At 53.6% G+C, this 15050-nt stretch overlaps 1 protein-coding gene across 2 annotated transcripts in view; it reads right to left on the bottom strand.

Annotated features, from left to right (window-relative positions):
• The window catches only part of ELF4 (E74 like ETS transcription factor 4), a 42153-nt gene extending 37531 nt beyond the window's left edge, over window positions 1-4622 (bottom strand). Inside the window, exon 1 of one of the 2 annotated variants that reach the window (XM_045852262.1) lies at window positions 4434-4622. The gene's annotated coding sequence lies outside the window, so the exon portion shown is untranslated. Of the gene's footprint in view, window positions 1-4137; window positions 4396-4433 lie in introns of those variants that run through there. The other variant, XM_045852261.1, reaches the window with a different exon arrangement.
• Window positions 4623-15050: the final 10428 nt, after the last annotated feature.

Raw genomic sequence — 15050 nt, 5'->3', positions numbered from 1 at the left:
ACCCCCCGCCATGAAATACCTTTCTTTCCTGCCCGACCCTCTTCCTTACCCTGGGATCAGGTTGCGATTTCTTTGCAAAGAAACTCACCTTAGGACACAATTTTCTATCCAAGAAGTCAGGACATTCTGGTATCCCCTATGGTGTTGCAATGTGCTGGGGAGGGGGCAGAACAAGAGGGCAGTGAGAGAGGAAAAGTGATGTGTGGGGGGCGTGCATGTGTCCCGGTGTTTATATCCAGTTAAACCCAACAAGGGCAAAGTTCCCTTCAGCCAAGGGAGACACAAAAGCAGCAGAACAAATACATGGCTAGTACTTGCCCTTGCCAAGTGGTCTGGGTAGAGACATGTGGGAATCGCTGGACCCTTTGGTTCCCAGATGAATAATAAAATGAAAATCTTTGCCCTCCACCTGAACTCCTGGGCTTCCAGAGAACTCCCTGAAGCCTAGAGAAGGTGGGACCCAACCAGCCTGTTCCTGCCATAAACACCTGTGGCATGTCACTTTTCCTGTTCTTTTGGTGCCCCCATCTCTCTTTTCCTCTCTTCTCAACCAGGGCCTCTGTGTGTGTTGGGGGTTGGGGGTGTCAAAATGAAATCCTCTCAGCTTGGGTGGCAGGGAAGCCTGGCCATCTTTTGTGTCTCATCAATACAGGCTGGGCTCCTGATTTGGGCCGGCCACTTTATACCTCATAGAATGGAGACTGGGGACTGCACTGAGCCACCCACACTTGCTGACCTGGTCTTTTATGTGACACACATTTGCCAATGATCCAGGCTTCCAAGGTCAGTCTTTGGCCAGGGAAGAAACAAGAAGGTGTCTTTTCCCCCCTTTCTGCCTAGTCAAATCTCCCCTGCGCTGCCCCACCCCCCCTTCAAACTGTAGCCTGAGGCCCATGCCTCACAAAGCCTTCCCTCCCTCCTCCAGCTTGCTGCTGACCTCAGAGCTCTGGCTGCCTCTGGCCCCCCAGCTCCAAGGAGCACAATTAGCACCTGACCAGCCACAGGCCTGGCTATTTGTCCTAGCCTCTGATTGTTTCAGTGTCCTAGTCATCTCTCCCCCACTGCCTCCTTCCACACCTCCCCCATAGCACCTAGCACAGGTTGGGCACACAGTAGGTGTTAATAAATGTCTGTTGAATCAAAACTCAGCAGCCCCTATGAGGTCAGAACCCTCATAAGCTCCCCGACAAGCAGTTCCTTGGCAACCAGCGCTGGGGCCCCGGCTATAGGGCATTAGCGGCAGGGCTGAGATTATAAGACACTTAAGGCTCAGCGGCTAGAGATCTGCAAGCGGGTTGGTGTTGATGAGAAAGCCCCTGACCCCTAGGAAAGCGCCCATGGGATTCTGGGTACCACAGATGAGTTTCCTTTCTCCCCTGCAGAACTAGTTTTCAGTCTGTGAACCACAAAGGGAATAAATTGGCAGTGAAGCCAGAAACCTCTTTGCAGTTTAGAAATCCCAGAGAGATAACCAAGCCCGATTTGGGGTCAGGCCCAAGTCTGAGGCGAGGAGGCTGCCTAAGACCCTTCCCAGTTTATCGCGGAACCTCCCAGAGGTGCAAGAGACATGGCAAGAATCGGTCCTGCCACTCCTAGGGCTAGAGGGGTGTCTGAGAGTAACCTTAAGTAATGGCAGCCTGCCTTGGAACCCAACAAATGATGCCACTGAACGCTTGCCACCTGCAGCCAGCCCCCCAAAGAACCAGGTCTCTCTTTCTCTGTAATTCACCCAAATCCCAGGACAGGCCTCTCTGTGTAGGCGGGGGAAGGGAGGCATCCAGACCAGAACTCAGCCAGCGTTCCCAGGCAAGGGGGTACCTAGCTCCGTGCACTGGCTCAAGGATTCCAGACTGGTTTTGACTTATGGTTATTTATATAGATGACCCAGCCACTCTTCCCACCCCTCCTACATCCCCTACCCCAATGGTGGATGGTGTCCTCTTCACCACCTTTTCCTCACTGCCATTGGTGCCTGGTCCTGGGAATGGATCTCAACAAATGCTTGCTGAGTTGAATCTGAGCTTTTGGCACTGTGTCAGGCAGTATCACTATGCTAGTCTGTGCTTACTGTGTGTCACAGACTGCTCTGATAATCAGCACAACCTTATGAGGTGGATCCCATTAAACAGATGAGGAAACTGAGACATATAACTGACTGCGATCACATGGCTAGTAAATAAGAAAGTTAGATTTAGACCCGGATGGCCTAGTTTTAGGAATTGGAGGGAAAATGAAAAAGTTTTGGGGGAGGGGTGAGGACCAAGGCCAAGCTTAGGAGAGAGGATTTCTCTGCGGGGGGCGGGCAGTCCCCCCTCAGCCTGCATCTAGCTGGAGCTTTGGGGGACAAAAGCACTAAATTTTGCAAGTTGGGGCATTTTTCACATCATTTTAATTAAGCCCATGACTGACAGACCACACAGCACCCTCACTTTTAGATTCCAGTACAGGAGAGAGGAGACAGAAGCCACTGTCCACCTCTTAGTCCTAGGCAGGAGGAGGGTGGGTTTTGGGCCTCCAGCTTGTCCAGGGGTGGGCGCCAGTTCCTGAGCAACCACCGAGCAAACAGTGTAGCAGTGGGAGGAATGCCAGACATAGTTGCAAATTGCAAACAAGCCACTCCTTAGGCTCACAGTGGAGGCTGGGTGAGGGTGGCAACGTGGAGCCTGCTCAACGCACCCCCCACCAGAAATCCCAGCCTTTGAACTCAGGCTCAGAGACGACCACAAGCAAGGCAGCTTCTTCCCCAAACCACCCTGTACGAAGTCTTCAGGATAGCTCAGTCCTTCACTTAACTCAGCATAACTCCCCGGAAGGCTATTTATGCTCTGGGTCCACTGAATTAATGGTAGAAAGCACCTTATAACCGACCAAACCCTGTGTAAGTAGCTGTGAGGAGGGATTTGCATTTTTGCCGGGCATGGTGTTCCGGGGGCATTTTCACTGGGAGAGCTAGATCTGTTCCCTTCATCCCCCTCCCACCTGGCACTCTGGCCTAGGGTCATCTCTAAGGGGGTGAGTCCCCGATGGGCGTTCCCGCCAGCTGTTGGGGCCCAGCAGTGGTGGCTCAGGCCCTGGGGTGGTGACCTCACTTCCGCTCCTGCCTCCCCACCTCCCCAGCACTCCTCCCATTTGAGGCCCCACCAGGCAAAAAATCGAGAAGTCCAAGGTTAACTGTTCCTCCCCATTTTAAGAGCTAATTAAAATGATTAGCCACAATGAACTGTCAAACATTAACCAGAAGAAGCTGCAGGACCAGACAGGGCTCAATCTTGGGCAGAGGGATGGGGGCTAAGAATCAAAATGCCATCAAACCCCACAGTTGGGGTGTGGTGGTGGTGGAAGCAGCCAGAGAAAACTTGGCTGAGCCAGGTGCCAAGGGTTCAGGAGGTGATTCTGGTCAGAACGGCACTGTCCCTGCACACAGTCGTGAGGTAAGCGCGGCTGAGTTAGGGTGCGGTGGAGAGACCAGGAATTCATAACGCCACTACCGCCTGAGCAGTGTCCAAAAGGACGGCATTGTGGGCAAGGGATCCCGCGCTGTGTGGCTACGGACTCCCCTTGCCGGCAGCAGAAGAAGGAACCGAGAGGCGGGAGAACTCGGGAGAGCGGGAACGCGGGAGAGGGAAGGCTGCCGGCTGGCTCACACGCAAACTCCGGCGCCACCCCCCCCACCTCCGCCCCGCCAAGAGGTCTCTATTTTGGCGATCCAATTATTCAAGTGTGTGTGTGGGTTTTACCCTGAGGCGCCTGGCCCGAGAAGCCCTGCGGGCCGCTGGATGAATCTAACAACCCCTCCACGGACCAATCCAACCTCCTGCCCTCGGGAACCCAGCTTTTGAGGGACTGTTGTTGCGACCGGTCTTGTCTTGGAATGCGGGCTGCCCGGGGCGCGCGAAAAATGACCCCCTACCCCGACTCAGAAAATCGACTCCGCTTCTAACCCGGGATCAACGAGTCCGGGATCCACAGCACACACGCGGTGGGGCGAGGCAAGGGCGGGACTCAACACGCCACAGTCTACTCCCCTTCCCTGGGCCCCCAACCCTTACACTCTGGGGCCCCGAGGCTCCCAATCCCGCCCTCGGACAAACTTTTCGAGGTCTCCGAAGGCTCGAAGAACCGGCGCCATCGACGTACCTGTGGAGAAATGGGCTCGGTCGCCAAGCTGTGATCGATCGATCGCCTTGCAATCCCCTCCCCGCTCTGGGGGCCGAGCCGCGCGGGTCCCCAGCCCTGCCAGCCCGCCTTCTCCCTTGAGAAGCCGGACCCGGCAAGTGGCGCCGGGATTTCGGCGCCGGCGAAAGGAGAAGTGGAAGTTGAGCGCAGCGCCCGGTCGGTCCCCGCGGCCGCTGGGGCCAGCGTCCGCCTCCCTCCTTCCTCCCGTCCTCTCCTCCCTGCCCGCCTGCCCCCGCGGCCCTGCGCCCGTGACTCACCTCAACGCGGGGGCAGGCCGGTCCGGGCGGGCGAGGCGTAAGGCTCTCCCACACGTCGCGCCGCCAATGGCAAGTTAGAGGGCGAGATGCAAATACCAGGTGAACCCGCGGCGCCCCTGAAAAAACGACTCCGCGGGGCGGGGTGGAAGCAGAAGAGCCCAAGCGGGGGGCCGGAGCAGTGGGGGCGGCCGGGGCGGTGGGGGCGCCCGGGGTGGGGGCGCGAGCCAGCGGAGACCTGCGCTGAGACGACCGAGCGAAAGGGGAAATTGCACCAGAGCCACACACGTCCCCTCAGGCGGCGGCTGGGGCGGGCGCGAAGGAGGCTGGGTGGGAGGGAGGGAAGAGCCGGAGGGAGGGACCGACGGGAGGGACCGCGGCGGGCGGGGTAAGGGAGGGAGGAGGCGTCATGGTGGAAACAGCGCCCCTCCACCCCCAGCCCGCCGCTGTCGCCAGCAAAGCAAAGGGAGCCGCGCCAGGGGCCCGCGCGGCCTCTCCTTACCCTCCCCGTTCGCTTGCCCCCAGGGTACGACGTGGGCATAGCTCCCACAGAGGGCATAGCTCGAGCTCCGCCCTGGCCCCAGCGGGAAGCCCCCAGTGAAGAGAACTCCATTCTCAGGGGAATCTGGATGGTGCTATGCAGCCTCTTGGCCTGTATAGTCCACTTGCTCGACGCCTTTGGTCCGAGACCTGAACTCTAGATAATTGAACGCCTGCTGTGTGCGAACCTGGCGGGAGCGTGGGCTGCACGGGTGTGTGGGGCCAGAAGATGCCCAGAAATACTATTGAGGAACAAATCCCAAACACTGCAGGATCCCCAGCCAAACGCATGGTGTGCTTGGGGTGACTGGAGAGTTTGGGGGATTCCTGAGGGAAGTCGAGCCTAGGGCTCTTGGTGGAAGAAGTCCGAAGGATATGAATTGGGGAAAGACAGAGGAGAGAGGCTGGGCTGCCATAGCAGGTACAAAGACTGCCAGAGTTGGGGGGCTGGGAGAAAGCTCATGCCCCTTTCTATCCAAAGCCAGGCTGCTCTGCTTGAAGCATCCACTTGAGTTCCATTTTCTTCTCTTTCCCCCTTATCCTCTTTTTTGATCTGCCTCAGTCTCCACACAAGCCTTCCCACCTAGTCTTACAGCTAGGATGCTCAGAGAGGGAGGTTCTGGGAACTGTCCCTTCTTATGGCTCTACATGGCCTGGAAGAGGGTGCCAACAGAGCCTCATCCCTGGCATCTCCTTGGCAGAAAGCAGCAAGGCTGAAAGGGCCCCAGAGGTAGGAGAGCCCTCTGAGGGGCAGGGGTGGTCAAAAGGCCTGAGATTCAAGGACTTGCTCAGCCACCAGCATCTGCCTTTTCCACCAGGCTTGGGAAAAGATGGTCTTTGGCACAGGACTGAGGGACAGGAGTGGTGGTGGGTGAAGCCTGAGAAGGCAGCTGCAGATTACAGGTTTCCAGGGAAAGCCCTAGGTGCTGCAATGAGGCACTGGCCCTTGAGACAGACCTTTTGTCTACCTATGGCCAAGTCCCTGCCTGAAATAATCACGAAGAGCAAATTTCCACTTTTTAATTTTTTAAGTGGGCACACTTTCCCCAGGGAATTTTGAATCCTGGAAACACACAGTTTTCTGCTAGTCTCTTGTCCATGAGGTTCTGTTATCAAAATTGTGATAGGTACCAGCTGTCTCCTAAGTCCCCTTTATCTTGACCTTGAAACTGACTAATGGACACACACACACACACACACACACACACACACACACTTTTCCCATTTTGCTAAGAATTCAGTGGTCTCTAACAACGGACAGACCTGGGTTCCTCTTTCAGCTATGTGTCTTTGGGCTGTGTCCTCGGGCAAGTCATTTAAATTCTCTAGGCCTCACTTTCTTTATTTTGTAAAGATTGTATTTATTTATTTTTAAAGAGGGGAAGGGAGGGAGAAAGAGAGGGGGAGAAACATCAATGTGGTTGCCTCTTGAGCAACATCTACTAGGGACCTGGCTGGCAACCCAGGCATGTGCCCTGACTGGGAATCGAACTGGTGACCCTTTGGTTCTCAGTCTTAGCTCGATCCACCAAGCCACACCAACCAAGGCACTTGCCTTATTTTTAAATTGGCAATAATAAGAACCTACTTCACAAGGCTGTAGTGAGGACTGAATGAGGTAACTTTTGTCTATGGCAGTGTCCAGTGCCTAGTAAGCCCTCAATAAATGGTAGCTACCTTCAGTGTCATCTTCACCATCATTTTGATTTTTCTCTATGCAGCTCCCAGACGGGAGGGGTGGGAGGTCTGACAGAGCCAGGCCAGAAGCTTTGAAGGACCAATGGTGGATCCCTCCTGTGAGTGCAGTTAAACCAAGGCTGAAGTTGTAAGACACAGAAGAGCCAGAGCAGAGAGATCTTCTTCCTGAGAAGGGTGGGGAGGGAGGACAACACTGCCCTGGCCAACTTATAGTGACTGGCCCTAATGCCTGCCAGTGACCTGGGGCCCAGGACTTGTGGGAATCCCATAAGTTCCCACCTTCCTTGGACACTCAGAAGTAACCACAGCCCCATGACCTGGGAGTTGCAGCCAAAGCAAACCCTACCCCTTTGATGAAAATCTTGTGCCAACCTCACCTTGGGGAGCCATGGGCCACCTGAATGACCTTCCTGACTCCGTGGCTCCAGGTCAGCCAGGCTGCCCTCCCTGATGACCTTGCTGCTCTGCAGCCTGCCAGCCCTTCCCCACCTGGCTCCCTGCTCTTCCACTTACCCGACGGGTGAGCCCCAGCCAGGTGGGGCCAGCCGGCTGAGATCACCATCCCTGATGACAGCCATGCTGTCTCTGCCAATGGCTCATTCCCTGACTTGGCAGGAATTCCCCTTCTCGAGTTGCCCGTGGATGCCCAGGCTACACCATCCAGTGTGCACTCTCAGCCGGTCTTGTTCCAGCCCTGTTTTTCCCTCATTCTTCACCCCCTACTGGGTCCTCTCAGACCTCAGAACCTGGATCATTCCAGGAGTGGAGAAGCCTCCTGGCTGCCCATAGGCTGTGTAGGGAAACCTCCCCACTTCTCTGCTCAACTTGCCATTCCACCTTGGCAACTTTCTCAGCCCCTCTTTGTCCCCTCTTTAAGTAGTGCCTGATGGCTTGTGTTCTGCAGATCACCCCAGATTCTTTGGAGACAAGGTTGCTTCCTCCTTCTTGAACCCCTTGGCCTCAACAAAGTCTATTCAAACCCATGGCCAGAACAAAATGCCACACTGCCACAGCTTCTGTGGTCATGGCCCTTACCTCTGTCATAGACACACGCTAGAAAAGTCACCTATCAATCAGACTTTCAGAATGGGAAGCATATTCAAAAACCAGGAGAAAAGTTTAAAAGGAACCTTCCCACCTGTAAAGTTGAAAAGCCCCCTATAATCATGTCTATCCAGCCACCAATTAGTCCTCTGTTCATATGTTCAATAACCTCAGGTTTGCTTCTGTGGGGTTTATATGACAAGCTAGATCCAGTGATAGGCAGAAAGCTCTAAGTCCCAGGTTGTGGCTGGGCATCATACAGAGGTTTGTTTGAAAGAGATTGTTGAGTAGCTGCAAAATAAAAGAATTCCTTGGGCCCTGGCTGGTGTGGCTCAGTGGTTTGAGTGCTGGCCTGTGAACCAAAAGGTCACCCGTTCAATTCCCAGTCAGGGCACAGGCCTGGGTTGCAGGCCAGGTCTCCGCCTGGGGGTACTCGAGAGGCAACTGATTGATGTATCTCGCATATCGATGTTTCTCTCCCTTTCTCCCTCCTTTCCCCGCTCTTTAAAAATAAATAAATAAAATATTTTTAAAAAGAGAGTTCCTTGGGATAACTTATACCAAAGTGTTCCCTCCTGGAATGATGGTCTGTTGCCCTGGCCCATATGAGGGGGTAATGGGGGTGGGCATATGCCTAGGCCAAAGTACAGGCATACAGATGGAAGGATGAGGTTGGGAACAACTTACCAGACCATAACTTTCCTCTGGCAGGCCACCTTCCTTGGCTGAGGCTCTTAGAAAGCCACTTCGTTTCTGAACTGAACCCTGTTTTCATTTAAATGTAGAGTTATACCTTTGGTCTCCAGGGCCTTTCAGGAACTGGACCTGGCACCGTGAGAGCCCCTATAAAACTTCAGAGGACTGATGGGCTTCACTTCTTGGAGGGCTGGACAGCAGATAAGGGGCATGCCTGGAGGGAGATGTAAAGCTGCAGAATCAGTGTCCTTCAGATCCACTTGGGGTTGGTAGAAGATTTGGGAGGGTGGGGAGGAGGAAGAGGGTCCTGATCCTGTGGTTCATTTGGAAAAAAAACATAAGGCAGAAGTGGCTTTGGGCAGAGTTCAGCAAGGAAGGGCAATCTCCTGGCGTCTCTAATCCCATGGATCCCTAGTCCCTGTCTGGAAGTCAGGACTCAGCCTGGAAAAGTCCCTGGGACCAGGGCAGAAGTTACCAGCCTGCTTTGGTAACCCATTGAAGGCAGCAAAGCATCCGGAGCTTTGGGGGCACTCTCCAGTGGAGCCAGAGTTAACCCACCAATCCCTGACATCGGCTGGTCCAACACCCATCTTGTGTGGCCGGCAGCTTCACTGTGCCCTGAGGCCCTGCAGAGATGCCAAAGACTCTCCAAAGATGCTTCCCCTCATGGCACATGGGAAAAAACGAGTGGGCCTAAGGAAGCCTTGGCCCAAGAAGCTGCTGCTGGGCCAAGGGGTTGGGATTGGGAGCAGAAGGGTGGCAATATGTGGAGGGGTCTGTGGGCCCTTGGGTGGGCTGGGGGACAGGGATGGACAAGCAGTCATCAAGCTGGATGTTTCCTCCTCAGATGGAAAGGAGGCTCAGGGGAGTGGACAGGGCTCCGGTGACATTGCACTGGGGCATTATATATTATATACGGCAAATAGCACCCCCTAGAGTTGTGCAGAGCAGTGGCAGTAAGAACGGACAAGAGAGTTGGGAAGAGGTGTTTGAATGAAGGGAGAGATCAGAGAGGACTCAGGCTGGGATTCCGAAGTGGGGACACTGCTTGACTCCAGATCTTTGGGACTGAAGATGAGGTGGGGGAGTGGGGAGAGGCTGTGAGAGGGGCTCATTAGCTCCTAATTTTACCCACTTCACATCCTGTCAAGGGGCAGCTCCAGGCTGAGGTTTGTACCAGAAGGTAGGATGATCCTGCTCTTTCAGGATTGCCCCATCCCATAGGGGGCAAGGACAGGCCTGAGACATGCGCTAGACAGAGGTCCAATGGGAATGCAGCCACTCCTCAGTTTCTCCACCCTGCCCCCATGACAGGGGTCGAGGGCTGTTGTTGTTGTTGAACCCAGAAGAATACAATATTTAATGTCTATAAAGGTGCAGTATGAGTCATTTCACGGAATGTCTAGGCCCCTTCACTGGCAGCAAACAAACTTTCCAGCCCTCTTTTGAGGAAACCATCCAACTCGGCTGCTGCTGCTAGTTTGTGTGTGAGCGAGTGTGTGTGGGTCTGTGTGTGGGATGGGTCTCTGTAGGGCCTTGCCTGCCTTTGTGTGTGTCCCTGCGGGTCCCTCAGATGTGAGTGAGGGCGTAACCCTGGCCTAGAGTGTGTGTGTGTGTGCCTACACTCAGGCAAGGGCCAACTCTTGGATGTGAGTGTTGCGTCCCCTCATGTGTGTGTCTGCAAGGCAGTATGGTATGTGAGCCTGTGTGTCTGAGGGTGTCTACGTGTACATTTTTTCCTCATTGCTGCCAAATTATCTTCCCATCTCCCCCCTCACAAAGTGAAGGGCTGGCTGAGGGAAGCTAGCAGTCCAAAGGGGGGCAGCTGGGGAGGGGAGAGGGGCTGGAGGGAAACCAAAGCAATTCCACTCGTTGGAGGAAAGTGTCAGCCAAGGATGAAACTGAAACCGAGGCAGCAGCTCTAAGGCACCAGCACCCTGGGATCGTCCGGGGCTTCAGTTCCTCCCATTCCCCCGCCCCCTGCAGCCCGCTGTGGAGATTAGTCAGCCTGAAATTCCCAGCCCTGCAGCCTAGACTTGGGGCTGAGGCCGGGAGGCTGGGCTAGAAATTGGCCCGTGGTTAGCACGTGACCCCGTTAGCGCCCATTATCACATTAACACAAATTAGTGTATCAGATCCTCTCCTAGTCACCTAGTGGGGCGCTTGGCCAGGCTGAAGGGAGAGGCCGAAGCTCAGGCTCTACTCTGGGAGGAGAAGCCAGCCCCCGCGAGGGCATCAAAGGAGGGGGCAGGCTGAGGACTGCAACAAGTTAGGTTGGGGACAGACAGGGGACTGGGGACATCAAGCACCGACAATATGATCCTTTTCGTAGGACATGCTCTGGAAGGAGACACCTTGGGGAAGGGGTTAGTAGAAAGGAGGGGGTTTCCAGGAATAGCTGGGCACCGCCCTGTAGGAAGGAGGCCCGGGCTCTGAGGTCTGGGCGGGAGACAGACGGTATTTCTCCTGGCACACACTGAAACCTGGGAACGTTTAGGATCCTTTGGGTTTTTTTTTTTTTTACCTCTTTCCTCTTCTTTATGGAAAATCCTTAGATAACTTTCTCAGATGGCTTTGGACACCCTGAAAACAAGGAGAAGAGGCACCCAGAATACTAGTACAGGGTAAAGCTTTTATATCTTGGCACAGAAAAAAAGAGACACACTTTGTACATATGTAAAGTTTTATCATGGGAATAGCCACTGGAGCCTCTGAAAAGGGTGAGAGAGGAGCTCCAACAATTTTTTTTTTCAGCTTAAAGGTGTCTGACCACAGGTTATTTTTGTGCCCTGATACTCTCAATATATTAACTGAACAACCACCACATAATCATGAACCAATACGAGGTCAACAGTATCATGACTTCTAGAGCTCAGGCCCTACCTGCAAGGAGGTAGGACACAAAGTTCTGTCTACCCGGGTCAAGGCTGTAAGTTTGAGACCCAGATGGGCCTCTTAGCTTTTTTTTTTTCTTTCTTTCTTTATGACTGCTGACTACTGGATTCACAAGTATGGAATCCTTAACCATCGCCTTACATTCAGCCCAAGGCTGAGTCTCAACCCCTCATCTAGGCTAAGCCCTGGTCCCAGACTGTGTCGCAGCACCAGCCAGTCTATCCCAGAGCAGGAGATGCATTCTGGGTCTCAAGGGTGCCAGGCTAGAGTGGCTGTTTAGGAAAACCCACCCCCCAACGCCCATGACTCGATTCAAAATTTCCATTCTACTGCCCGCGCGTCAAGAACGCAGTCCACGGAGAGGAAAGACATTTCGAAACTGCAATCCTTTTGCTGAAGGTGAGCTGCCTCGAGCTCCACCAGGCCAGGAAGGTAGCCGGAAGGACTTTAGAAGCACGCCAGAGCTAGCCCCAAACCTGTGCGCTAGCACAGCAGGTAGGGTCTCCGGATCTCCCACTTCGTGGGGGTAGCACCGGACCCTGGGGCAGAGGGGGTTCTGGCGGCCCCTCTCGCCTTTGCCTGGCCACCCCCTTTCTCCGCTAGCTTGTCTTTCAAAGCTCAGGTCCTTGCGGGCTGAGCTCCACCCCCCACCTCCAGACCAGCGCCCAGGGTGCCTCCGAAGCGCCATCTGCAGGCGGGACACGCCTTGCTGCTTCTGGGGCCCAGGAGGGAACTGGCGTCCGGGAGGTGTCCAGGAGGGGTGGGGAAGAGGTCAGCTCCCTCGCCCGCAGCCTTCCCTGTTCGTGCGTGCCTTCCCCACGCTACCCCTGCCCCAGAAGGTCTGGCTATCCTCGAGCCCGTCTGGAACCAGCACGGCACAGGCAGCCAGCGCTCCTGCTGCTGCACTCCCAGCAGTTTCATGCCTCGGGCGCCTCTTCTTGGGAAGCAGTGAAGTCACACTGAACCCAATCCGCTGACTCATGAGAATTTCCCCCACTCCCGGCACACCCCTTGAAACTTCCCCTCGATCCCTTACTTTCTTGCCCCTGCCAGCCCCTCCCCCTTCCACCCGTCCTGTCAGGCGTGCAAGGGCGGCTCTGAACTCCCGGGAAAAGACTTAAGTGGGGCAGCTGGGATGGAAGTGGCGGGCTTCTCTCACAGCCCGGCCACTCTGCGCTGTTCTGGGCTGCACAGGAAATGTCAGGGAAGGACCTGCATATTCCTCACTCTGAGCAAAACTCCCACTAAGGTATCCCTTTTGCAATTAACCACCTCCCACTGGGAGCACCTACTGAGAGAAGGGCGTCTGGGGATTTCCTTCCCTCCTAAGTGCTTCAGAACTGGCTGAGAAGATCACTTGAAAGCGGAGGTCTCTTCTTTGGAAGTGAACAGGCCAGCACAGAGGGCTTATGCCACCATAAGATCAAGTGTGGAGGGCTCTGAGCCTTGAGCTGCCCTCGACTTTTGCATTAAGTTAAGCTGAGTACCTGAGAGGTCACTATGGCCCTTCCTCCTAGAACTTGGCACTGGCCTGGTCTAAGTTGAAGTGGAGGTGACATTGAAGCCAAGGGTTCTGTTTTCACCACCTGCCATCCTACTGTGCCCCTACTGGATTCCCACTGGAGTGGGAGATCAGAATCTCATATGATTGCTTGGGATATTAGTCTCAACAACATCACTAGGGGCCTCAGGCCAGGGCCAGGGCAGGCTTCGAGCTGGAGGAGCTCTGCTGGTCTCCTCTGAAACACCAGAAACTGCCCTTTCCCTCCAGATGGCAGTGATCCTTAAGCATATTTTCCCACCCAGCAAATCATGGTATTAAATGCCGTTTTCTTTTGTCTCCATTGTAAGAGCTAAGAGCCAAGATGCTGCAGCAGCTTGCAAACTTCCCGGCTCACTTGTCACTGCACTTTCAGGCAGAGCTCTGCCAAGGCCATGGCCAATGTTGAAATGGCCATGGACTAAAAGCAAAGGGAGTGAACATGCTGGTCTTGGGGCTTTTATGGCATGAGGGGGCAGGGATTCTGAACTCTTCTCTCAGCATGAAGTGGAGAGCTGCCTTGGGTTACGGTGGCTGTCCAACCACCAGCTCTGCAGGGTGTGTTTGTCAGGGATTGGAGCCATGAAACGGTTGGGTAGGAATGCATGTGCTGGGGTCATAGCTGAGAATAGTCCAACCGTAAAGCCTCACTGGGGAAATTCTGAGCTCGAAGCCAACCATTTTAGGGGCTGAAGGATACCACCTTTCATGGAGCCAGTTTTGAGGCTGTCATACTCTCCATGGACAGCGAATAAGGCAGTTGTGCTATTTCTAGGGTTCCTCAGTCTAGATGTAAGTTGTTAGGTCAAAGAAGAATTCTAAGCTACAAACAAATACAAGACTAAACCTGTAGATCTAGTAGAGCTAAAGGGACAGCAGAGGCAATGCGGGGAGATGCTTGCCAAGGGCTTTGGGTCCCATTAGCATCTGCGCTCAACCTTAGAGATCAAAGGCAACTGAGTCCATGGAAAGATGAGGAAAGTTCTATGCAAGCACCCAAGAGACTTTGCCATACACAGGAGGTTAGAACTGATGGTGGAGAGAGGATCTAATATGTTTCCCTCATTTTACAGATGAGGCTGCTGGGACTTAGGAAAGTGGCTGTCTAGGTCCTCCAGGAGTGAATGGTAGAAGTGAGACTCAAATTCAGAAGTGTTCCTCTCTGGAAAAAAAACATGTGGGCAGGGAGCACTTACTGGAACCTGAGGAAGAAACACAGGGAGAAGGTAAACAGAGAGGGGGACCTTCAGAGATTCTGAGAAGAAGAGAAAATGAAAGAGTTTAGGAAAATTGAAGAGAAAGGGGTATAATCTCTTTGAATGTCAGCTCTGTATTAAGCATATTAACATTCATTTAAGCATAGTGAACATATTCATGTTCTATCCCTAGAAATGAAAGAGAAGATACAACTGCAGAATGGAAGAAGAACCATAGTTTGGCTGGTGAATGAAAAGCCTAGACTAGATAGATGCAGAGCCATAAGTAATCTGAGGAGTGAAGAAGTTCCAATCTGAACTCACACACCATACTCCCAGCACTTATGTTGCACTGATAGTTCCCCTGACCTGTGTCCATTACTAGGTTACAAAGCTACTAGAGCAGGAACTATATGACTCATCTTCTTATCTCCAGGGACTATTGTACCATGGTATGCAGTAGCTGCACAATAAATGTTTGCGAGCTGTCCATCAAATACAGTTATTAATGTATGTATGCTTTCAGAAATTCAACACCCATATTAGGTGCTCCTCCAGAAGCATCTGTGTTGTACTGCAAATGACAAGACATCGTATGTGGGAACCTGCCAGGGAAGCCAGGCACCTCTGTCCTAGACATGACCCTTGTCCTTTCCCCAACTAAGACACAGACCTTGCAGACTCTCCTGAGACTAGATAAACTCATCAGGAAGGTACAGAACTAGACATGATTCACAGGGGTCTCTGCCTGGAACTGGGCCTCCGGAAGATACTTTGGCTCTCTGTCGCAATTGTCAACGCCCATTAGCCAGAGACTACTACCGGGATGCTCCTATGGTTGAATAAGTTGGGTTTATGCTCACTGCAGCGAGGTGTAATGCACACCATGGGGAACCATAGGGTATCTCAGGGAGAGGGTGCTAGAAAGAACTTAATAGGATTTGAGCTGGCCTGGGTGATTTCAGGAGGGTTTAAGGAAGCTGGGCTTTGTTCTGGATTGGATGCTGTCAG

This window comes from Phyllostomus hastatus, unplaced genomic scaffold, assembly GCF_019186645.2.
Source record: "Phyllostomus hastatus isolate PE091 unplaced genomic scaffold, TTU_PhHast_1.1 phas_contig_90, whole genome shotgun sequence".
NCBI classification, from domain to species: domain Eukaryota; kingdom Metazoa; phylum Chordata; class Mammalia; order Chiroptera; family Phyllostomidae; genus Phyllostomus; species Phyllostomus hastatus.
This window is presented reverse-complemented; position numbering and strand designations above follow the sequence as displayed.